Source organism: Rattus norvegicus, chromosome 10, assembly GCF_036323735.1.
Source record: "Rattus norvegicus strain BN/NHsdMcwi chromosome 10, GRCr8, whole genome shotgun sequence".
In the NCBI taxonomy this organism is placed as follows: domain Eukaryota; kingdom Metazoa; phylum Chordata; class Mammalia; order Rodentia; family Muridae; genus Rattus; species Rattus norvegicus.
This window is the reverse complement of record NC_086028.1, coordinates 37,806,411-37,816,365: the sequence shown is the minus strand read 5'-3', so window position 1 is coordinate 37,816,365 and position 9,955 is coordinate 37,806,411. Positions and strand designations below refer to the sequence as shown.

At 47.7% G+C, this 9,955-nt stretch overlaps 1 protein-coding gene across 6 annotated transcripts in view; it reads right to left on the bottom strand.

The window, feature by feature from the left end:
* Fstl4 (follistatin-like 4) overlaps positions 1–9,955 on the bottom strand; it is a 433,118-nt gene that overhangs the window by 29,040 nt on the left and 394,123 nt on the right.

The following is a 9,955-nucleotide window of genomic DNA, read 5'->3' as shown; positions in this document are numbered from 1 at the left end:
TTCAGATGTATTATTCCTGTTATCGGAAAGCCATTGGACAGGGCCTTAATTTCTTTCAGGAAATGCTTCACGAAGCACTTATGGGCACTGACTGGCAGGGCTGCTAATTACATCACAGCTCTGGGGAAGCCCATGGATTTTCCAGTGGGTCATTTTTATCCCTTCACTCCCTAAGCTCTGGAACCTGCATGAAAGAAGGATGCGTCCTCCTTGACTGGGGAGCGACTCGGCTCTGGCCCCTGGTGGATGAGTTTCAGCTTGGCTGAAATGAACTGGCTAGATGAACACAGGTAGGCAAGACTCCAGCACATTTCCACAGTGCACTGCCCCTTACAAGGGCAGGCCATGGGGAAGGATCTTGGAGAAGTGGAGATTTTGGGGGTGGGGGGAGTCCTTCCTCCTGCCCCTGAAAATAAAAACATCATTTCTCACATTCATGAGGGTTCATGATTATTAATACATTTTACTCTATATACTATAAAACAGGGTTTGAGAGTGTATGTAAACAAATGAGCTTTAAACAAATCACACTTTTCTTTTTTGGTGGGGGATAGATTTCTCTTGAAGTGGATAACTATGTTTTATTAGCACTCTCTGGAAGTTCCTTTGTCTATTGCAAGGAGGAATCCTGGTATGTGAGATGAGACTCTTCTCTGGGCTAGCAGAGACTACCTGATGCTTATGTAGGCGGAGCCAATGGCACTGACGATGGAGTCTGAGTAAGGTAGCACTCTGGTGGTCCATGCTCACCGGACAGAGGACAAAGACTCGAGTCATTAGGAGCAGTGGATCTGCAGTTGCCATAGACACTCTTAAAAACCCAGCTCTAGGTCCAAGGCTTGCCCTGGCTGACTTCTGGGAGGGAAGAGGGGAAATCCAAACTAAGCTTAGGGACTCCCAAGAGCAAGATGTCTCTACCATCTTTCCCCCTGGTTCTCTTTGCTCCAAGTTCTGGGGATAGAGCCCCAGGATATAGCAGCATCAAGGATGATTCTGTCCCAGATCAACCGTTAAGGATGGAGGAGGTGAGTGGGACCAGTTGAGATGTGGGCAAGGATTGCTTTTAAGAACACAGACGTAAGCTTTTCTTTGACCCACTTGGTTCATATAGGAAAGGACAAACCTTCCTCACACGTTATATTGGGCAGAGAGAGAAATGGGGGTCCAAGAGGCACAGCATTTGAGTAAGGAGGCTATAGAGGCCCAGAGCACTGAGGCCAATGGATGGTTTGAGAAGGTTCTAGAACAAACCAGGGTATTAGTGAGCTTGGGCTCTTATAAGCGCTCTACCTACGAAGCAAACCTACAGGAAGTAGATGAATCAACAGAGGTAGAAGTGGAATGGAAAAGCCAAGAGACAGATGAGTGAATCTTGGAGCTGCCTAGCTATAGGAATAGCACATTTGATAAATTGAAAATGAGAAAAAGAACACAGAGGGGCTTGAGTGAGAATGCCGTATTAAGTTATGGGTAATAAAAACAAAGCCCTCAATGAAATGGATCATTAAAAAAAATATATATATATATATAGACAGACTGTCTCTCTCACTTGGTCCTTGGCTTAGTGACGTTTGTATTGCTGGGATGAAGTTGAGTCTATGGTCACAGTGGGGAGCACTGTAGCAAGGCAGACGGTTGTGGGCTTGGAGGAGGAGCTTAGAGCATACATCTTACATAAGAGTTTGAAGTAGAGGTGAGAGATCTAACTGGGCCTGGCATGGGCTTTTGAAATCCCAAAGCTCACCCCCAGTGACATCTATCTTCCAACAAGACCTTACTTCCTTATTCTTCCCAAACAGTCCACCAACCCCGACCAAGTAATGAAATACCTGAGCCTATGGGTGTTGTTTTTATCCAAACCACCACAGCCCTATGTAAACTAGGCTCATAAATACATTTGCTAATGTCTAGCAGGCATTTCAAGAATGCACTGGGCTAGAGAAATGGCTCAATAGACAAAGTATTTGTAGTGCAAATGTGAGGACTTGAGTTCAGATCCGAAGAATTCGTGTGGAAAACTGGACTTAGCAGCATCTATAATCCCATCTCTCTTGAGGCAAGATGGGAGGTAGGGACAGGAGAACCCCTAGATGCTCATGGGCAGCATTGGTGACAAGAGGCCTGCCTCAAGCAAGGTGGGTGTACCCCTACGGTTCTCCTCTATACACATGCTGAGGAATGTGTGCACCCATACGCATATATGAACATGAAGTCACCCAGAACATGCCAGAGGCCTCTAAGTAGGTATGTTTCTGTGTCTATTAGGATATCTACAATGAACCCAAAGTCAAAGGTGGCCAAAAAGAAATCATTTGATTTTCTTACTAGACACTGAAAGAGCCTTTGTGTGTGTGTGTGTGTGTGTGTGTGTGTGTGTGTGTGTGTGTGTGTGTGTTGCTAAACTCCTTTTCTTGGTGTGTGACTATGGGAGACCCAGTAAAATAGGAACAAATGATACTGTCTTCCCACAATGAAGAATATGTATACAAAAAGAAGGGCCAACACCATTCCTTTCAGGAAAATGAAAAAGGAGAAAGTACAGGAAGTAATGTTAACTCTGATGCTCCAGAGGTATAGTCAAGGGAGGTAAGGCATGTAGGCGTAGACATTAAAGGATGATGTCATGTCTATCCCTGTGACCAAACACCCAGCAGAAACAACTGAAGGACACTTCAGCTCACCATGGTGATGGGGGGAGCTCTCACTCTAGTGTAACTGAGGCTCTTTGTATTGTGACCCACCGGGCAGCAGAGAATGTGTTTGGTTGAAGTGAGTATCAACTTCAGAGCCTTACACATAGTGACCTGTTTCCACGACCCAAACCTCACCTCCTAAGGGCTCTCCAGCCTCCAGAATAACACCCAAAACCTAGGACCAAAATTTTAAAATACTCATGGGGAACATTTAAAAGGAAAAAGATTTAACTTCATATTCATTTAAATATGTCTGTCTGTGCACCATGTACATGTAGTAGCCTTAGACACCAGAAGAGGACATCAGGTGCCCCCTGCTGTGGGTTCCAGAACCTTGGTCCTTAGGCAGATACTCTTAACTGCTGAGCCATCCCTCTAGTCCCTCAGAGGGACATTTAAGATGAAAGATCTGAAGGGGCTTGCCACCTCATAAGAACAACAATGCCAACCAACCAGAGCTTCCAGGGACTAAGCCACTACCCAAAGACTATACATGGACTGACCCTGGGCTCCAACTGCATATTTAGCAGAGAATAGCCTTGTGGGAGGGGAAGCCCTTGGTCCTGCCAAGGTTGGAACCCCAGTGCAAAGGAATATGGGGGGGGGCAGTAAGGAGGATGTATGGGGGGAATACCCGTATGGGGGAGGGGGAGGAGATAGGGGCTTATGGACAGGAAACTGGGAAAGGGAATAGCATTTGAAATGTAAGAAATATATCTAATAAAAAATTAAAAGAGATTCCAACCATATAACAGAGAAAAGTGATGTTTTCGCTAGCAGCAACCCAAGCCACAAGCTAAAAAAGATGGTTAAGATTGCAGGACAATCCAAAGCCAGTACCAAACATCCACAGTTAACAGCGTATTTATAGATCAGAATAGAGCAGACAGACAATAGCCTCGACCCAAGTGATGAGAACTGTAAAATCTTAGTGACAGCATAAGAAAAGGTAATAATGAGAGGGAAGCCATTGATTAGGGAGATTTTCCATAGTCACAAACAAGACCTGACAAATTAACCCACAGACTATATCTAATTCCAATTAAGATGGACCTGTTGGGGCTTGACAAGAAATAATGCTAAGTTTATCTAGAAAGGAAAAAAAATCAGTGCATGGCTAAGGAAACTGAGAACTGACATGGTTCCTGTCATTTTGCTCAACCAAGATATCATGGAGCAATTGCAATATTGGGGGGGGGGTCCTCTTCTCTGAGCCTAGTACCTGACTAGAGACCTTGATTGATTTTACAAGGCTCTGTCAATTCAATATTGGGTAGCTGACATCTATGAAGGACCAGCCGGGCCTCAGGCATGATGCTCACGGCAGTACTAGTCTTGGTTCCTTTGGTGATGGAGCTTTCTGTGTGGGAAAGGAGTTGTAGGTGTGACGGTCACTCCCGGAGGAGGCCTGGAGAGCAGCGCCTCTTAGGCTTTACTGTCCCCTCCTCCTACAGGAGAGACTCAACCTCAAGGTGTCTGTGGTACTTGTCTGTTTATTGGTGCCGAGCTCAACCAGGGAACAGGACTGGCTCCCACAGTGGCCTCATTTCTGACGGGCATGTGCTGTAGACTGAGTAGTTTTCACACTTGAGCAGGTAACATCTGATCACGCACAATCCTCACCCCGTTCCTTGCCCCCACCTCCCAGTGCCTGTGTGCACTGCTCTGAGGTAGGAGCTTTCTCAGGCCAATTTGGGACTAAATTTAAACTGAAATAGTGTTCTAGAACAGAAAGACACGGAAAGTCAAGGGTATAGGATGAGTCACTCAAAAAAATACAAGCCTAAATTCAAGGCTCTAAACTTTCCATAGGCAGGGGTGGGGGTTGGAGGTAGGGTAGGGATGGACACACACACACACACACACACACACACATACATCTAATACACACCCCCATACACACACATGTACAAACACCCCTACACACACATGCATGCACGCACACACACACATCTACACACACACCTTGTACACACCCCCATACATACACTTACACACACACGTACACACATCCCTACACACACATGCATGAACACACCCACACACCTACACACACACATGAACACACACACCTATATACACATGTGCGCACACACACACACACACACAGCCTCTGCCCATCTGGAGGTCTCCTTAAGGACATGACAACTCTCCTTGGTGGGAACTGAGAAGAACTGAAGAGGGGACATGTTGCCCCACATCTAGTGCCCCTTCCTCCTCAGTCTGCCTCAGACTGCTGAGTGGGGCTCACCAGCCTCTTCTCTTGTGCTTTGTCCTGTAATGAATGACATCATGTCATGTTGTCCTGATGGGTCCTCCCCTCCAGTGACTCTCCTTTACCTGTTTGTCTCCCTCCCCTGGAGACCTGGCTTTCTCCTGAGGACACTGCTTCTCTTGCAGCTTCCTAGGGGCAGCCCCTTACTCTTTAATCAGTCCGTCTATCCATCCATCCATCCATCCATCCATCCATCCATCCATCCATCCATCCATCATCCATCCATCCATCCATCCATCCATCCATCCATCCATCCATCCACTCACTCAGTGCATGTGTGAAGCTCAGTAAGTGCTGTTCCTTTGACCTTGGTCTTTTAATTTTTAATTTTTTTTTTTTTGGTTCTTTTTTTCGGAGCTGGGGACCGAACCCAGGGCCTTGCGCTTCCTAGGTAAGCGCTCTACCACTGAGCTAATCCCCAGCCCCTTAATTTTTAATTTTTTTGAGATAGGGTGTCACTGTTACTCAGCTTCCCCTTGAATGCACTCTGTAGTTCAGGCAGATCTTTGTGATCCCCCTGCCTCAGTTCCCGAATAGCTGAGATCATGGGTCTGTGCTTAATTAAACCTTCTTTTCCTGTCACTGGACTGGAAGTGGGGTGGGAATCCCACTTCCTGGTCATTCTTGTTCCCTTTCCGCACAGCACTGCTGGGTTTCAAGATTGCTGTCCTGTTCGCTCTGCTTAGTCCAAGCCCTGGATCCTGCCCTCCCAGGATAACACCACTCGCTCCTCCTCACCTGCTTCTACTTCTAGGGACTTTTCTCCCTTCAGCTCATAAATCTGTTCATTCTTTCCCAGATTAAAGAAGATAAAGTGACTTGAAAGCAGGCTGCTCTTCGCTCTGACCTCCTTCCCTATCCCTAGCCCCCTTCCCCCTACTTCATCCCTCAGTTTCCCCTAAGTTCTGGCCACAGGGACCCAGCCATCCAGTGGGAACTGCTCTTCTCTGGGTCACAGTGGCTTCCACATGCTGGCCTGACCTCAGCAGCCCTAATCCTTGCCCTGGCCTGACTGCACCAGTGATCTCTGTTAACTTGCAGTCTCTGCCTGGCCCTGGGCTTCCCTCCTCGTTCCCACTGGCCTCCCACCTGCTCAGCTGACTTTTTCTCACAGCCCTGGCCCTGAATGCAGGTCTCCACCCTCTGGTGGCCCAACCATCCACAGATTTGACACCTGTGTCCTGACACATCTGAAATGCTCCCTCCAGCTCGGACCTTACCCTTAAAGCAAAGTTAGGTGTCCATCTTTACTGCACAGGGTGTCTGTCTGTGGACACCACACATTGGTCATGGCCTACTGAGTTTATGGCCTGTCCTCCCCTTGTAAAGGGCAGACTTCCCTTGCCAGAACATTTGGGGTCACCTTTGACCTCCCCACCACCTTTCACCAACACTCCACTCTCTTTCTCCTGACATCTTATGAAATCATGTTTCCTCTGAGTCTCCTTAGTCTTTCTGTTCTTTAAGAAACGTCTTCCTTAGCACTTTTGCCCATGACCACGCCCCTACGGGGGATGTGGCACACCAAAGTGTGCTGATTTGTGGAATGAATGGCTGGGAGATGTATAGTAAGTAAGGGGGTGGGGGAAAGAGTACTTCTCAATAAATAGAACAAGTACATGCCAGGAAGTCAAGAGGGCAACTCTGGGAAACTGGGCTGGGATGAGCGGGAGGGATGTGTAGCCAATGAGGCTCAGAGATAGGCTGGCTGGACTACAGTGCTCCCATGTATGGACTACAAGACACAATGGGGCTATGAGTTGTATTTGGGTATTTGGATCATGGGAACAGTAAATTGCCATGACCCTTTATGAGCCAGTGGGTCAGTTCTCCTCAGTGTCTCCCCAAAGTAGTTGGGGTGGAGTGAGAGCACCATGTGGTCATTTATCAGCAGTGTGCGTGTGTGTGTGTGCGTGCATGCGTGCCTGTGTGTGTGTGTGTGTGTGTGTGTGTGTGTGTGTGTGTGTGTACCCAGTGGGCTATCCTGGGCACCTGGGTAGAGGCAGACCCTTGGTCTTCTCAGCTCCCATTCTATCCAGAGGTGCAGTCTGGAAGGTGAAGCTAGGCAGCAGGGGCAGCAGGGGCAGCAGGCAGCTTTGCCAAGGACACGGTCTTGCATGAAACACTCAGCATTTGCTGAGGATAAAACTAGTGTGCAGAGTTCAAAACCCTCACAGTTCAGTTGGGAGGGCCCTCAGTGCCTGCCTATAAAACCAAGCAGTTCTCCTATGACCCTATGCACCGTTCGCCCAGGCTCTGAGTGAGCAGCTGGCCTGCACCCACCCAGCCCTGATTCCTGCAGTCACAAGCGTTGGCCAGCCCTGCAGAGTCGACCAGAACAGGCTGTCCTGAGGAGAACCCTAGGTTGTGAAGCACCCACATAGAATCTTGTCAGAGCAAAACGAAGATGCCCAATTTTAGTAGCATGGTAAAGACACGACCGCTCATATCCTAGGTCATGCTTATCCCAACTCCTAGCCCCCATCCTTCATCTTCTGCACACTGAAAAGATACTGTGAAACTAAGCTACACCAGACAAAGATATTTTCTTTTACATTTGTCAGATCTTCATCTGAGAACACGAGGGTCTGGGGGGATAGCCCAGTTGGTAGAGTGCCTTGACACACAAACACAGAGACCTGAATTCCAACCATGGAACCCACATGAAAAGGCAAGATGTGGTGGTGCATGTTTGGAATCCCAGGAAGGCAGGAGGAGGAGAAAGGTAGGTGGTTCCTGGGCTTCTCTGGATGGCCAGCCAGTCTGCCTAGGCTACTTGGTGAGCTCCAGGCCAGTAAAACACTCTGTGTCAAAAATAGTAAGGTGGGTGGCTCCTCAGGAATGACCCTGAAGCTGACCTCTGGCCTCCACACGCAGGTGTATACACCCACATCCACAAACCCACACTCCATTTGTATCCATAACACACAAAGGGCCATTTTCTTTGGGAAAAGTCTCTCATTGCCAAGGTTTCCACAGCATGAACATGTTCTTAAGTAAGAAGTCACGGGAGTACCAAGCTGGACTAATAAGCAGATTTGAAGATGATTATTGTGTTTTGGGGATGAATCACTACTTGTCTGAACTGTGGGGAGGTCGAAGATATTTTTAATTTAATGAATTAATCATCGATGTCTAAAGTTCTCCCTCCTTCCCATGAAAGCAATGTAGGGGCTTTGCAGGAAGTTATAAATCATGTCAGGTTTTGGGCCTCATCTCTGGAAGCCTGGGCTATGGGTAAGTCATACTAATAATTTGTGGGGGGGTAGTACAGCTTTCTGGAAGGGTTTCTTTATGCAGCTATGTTAGGCAGCCACAGAAATGGGGGGATACCAGAAGTTGGTGGTAGCCCAGTCAGTGCATGGGATCTCTGTTATCAAGCCGCTTGAGAGCAGTGTGGCTCTAGTAGGAAGCAACCTGTATTTGGGTGGAGTAATTTTCTCTGGGCTTTCATTTTCCCATCTGTATAATGAATGTAGTACTGGAGGTCCTGCAAGCAGTCTCTAGCTTTGATCATTAATATCTACCAACGATGACTAAATGCGGCTTAAGATAAATCCAAAGTCTCCCCCAAGTTCGCCCATCGTGTGTCCTGTGTATTTCCAAAGCAACTTTCACCAGACCTGGAAGGATCCAAACTAGACCTCCAACAGCATAGCCAGGCAACTGTACCAAACTCCACACTAGCTCCCCAAGGCCATCTTTCAAACCCTCAAGTGTGGGGTGGATGGTGAAAATGATAGGCCAATGTGATTACCCGTATCCCCTCCTTTCTCTGAAGACTCTTGATCAAGTCAGAGAGCCCTCTGAGAACCAAGACCCTCCCAGCCTTCTAGTGTCCTGAACAGGCTTCCCTCCTTCAGCACTGTCTTGGTTAGGGTTTTACTGCTGTGAACAGACACCATGACCAAGGCAACTCTTATAAAAGACAACATTTAACTGGGGCTGGCTTACACGTTCAGAGGTTCAGTCCGTTATCATCAGGGTGGGGACCATGGCAGCATCCAGGCAGACATGGGCTAGAGGAGCTGAGAGTTCTATATCTTCATTTGAAGGCAGACAGAAGACTGGCTTCCAGGCAGCTAGGATGAGGGTCTTAAAGGCCATGCTCCAGTGACATACCTAATCTAACAAGGCCACACCTCTTCCAACAGGGCCACACCTCCAAACAGTGTCAGTCCCTGGACCAAACATATTCGAATCACCACATCCCACTCTCTTCCCCCATAGGCTTGTTCAAACATATGAGTCTATGGGGGGTGGGTGGGAGGCATACCTAAATATAGCATAATACAAAAATACATTTGGTTTAACTTCAAAAGTTCCCATAGTTTATAGTGGTCTCAACAATGTTAAAAGTCCAAAGTTCAAAGTCTCCTCTGAGATTCATCCAGTCACTTAACTGTAATCTCTAAAGCAAGATAAGGGAACCAATTGGACAAACTCCAGATCCTGCGTCTCCACGTCTGATGTCAACGCGATCTTCAGATCTTGTTAGCAGGTTCCTCTCTCTGTTAGCAGCTTTCCTCAGCAGGTATACCATGGTTCTGGCATCTTCAATATCTTGGGGTCTCTGAGTCAAATTCAATTTCACAGCTTCTTGTTTCAATGTCTGGGAACCACACGTGATCTTGTGGGCTCCTCCAAAGGGCTTGTGGTCACTTCTCCAGCTCTGCTCTCTGTAGCACTGTAGGCTCCGGCTGACCCTGCTCCACTGCTGCTGCTGTTCTTGGTGATCATCCTATAGAATGGACATCTTGAATACTCGGGGTCTTCTGCTGCAACGAGGCTTCACCAATAGCCTCTCACAGGCTCTCTTCATGGTGCCACACCTCAACTCCTTTACATGACCCCTTCAGTCCTGGACCATCAACTGCAACTGAGGCTGCACCTTCACCAATGGCCTTCCATGGCCTCTCACACTGCCAAACCTCAGCTGCTCTCCATGACCCCGTCACACCTTCAAAACCAGTATCACCTGGGTGAC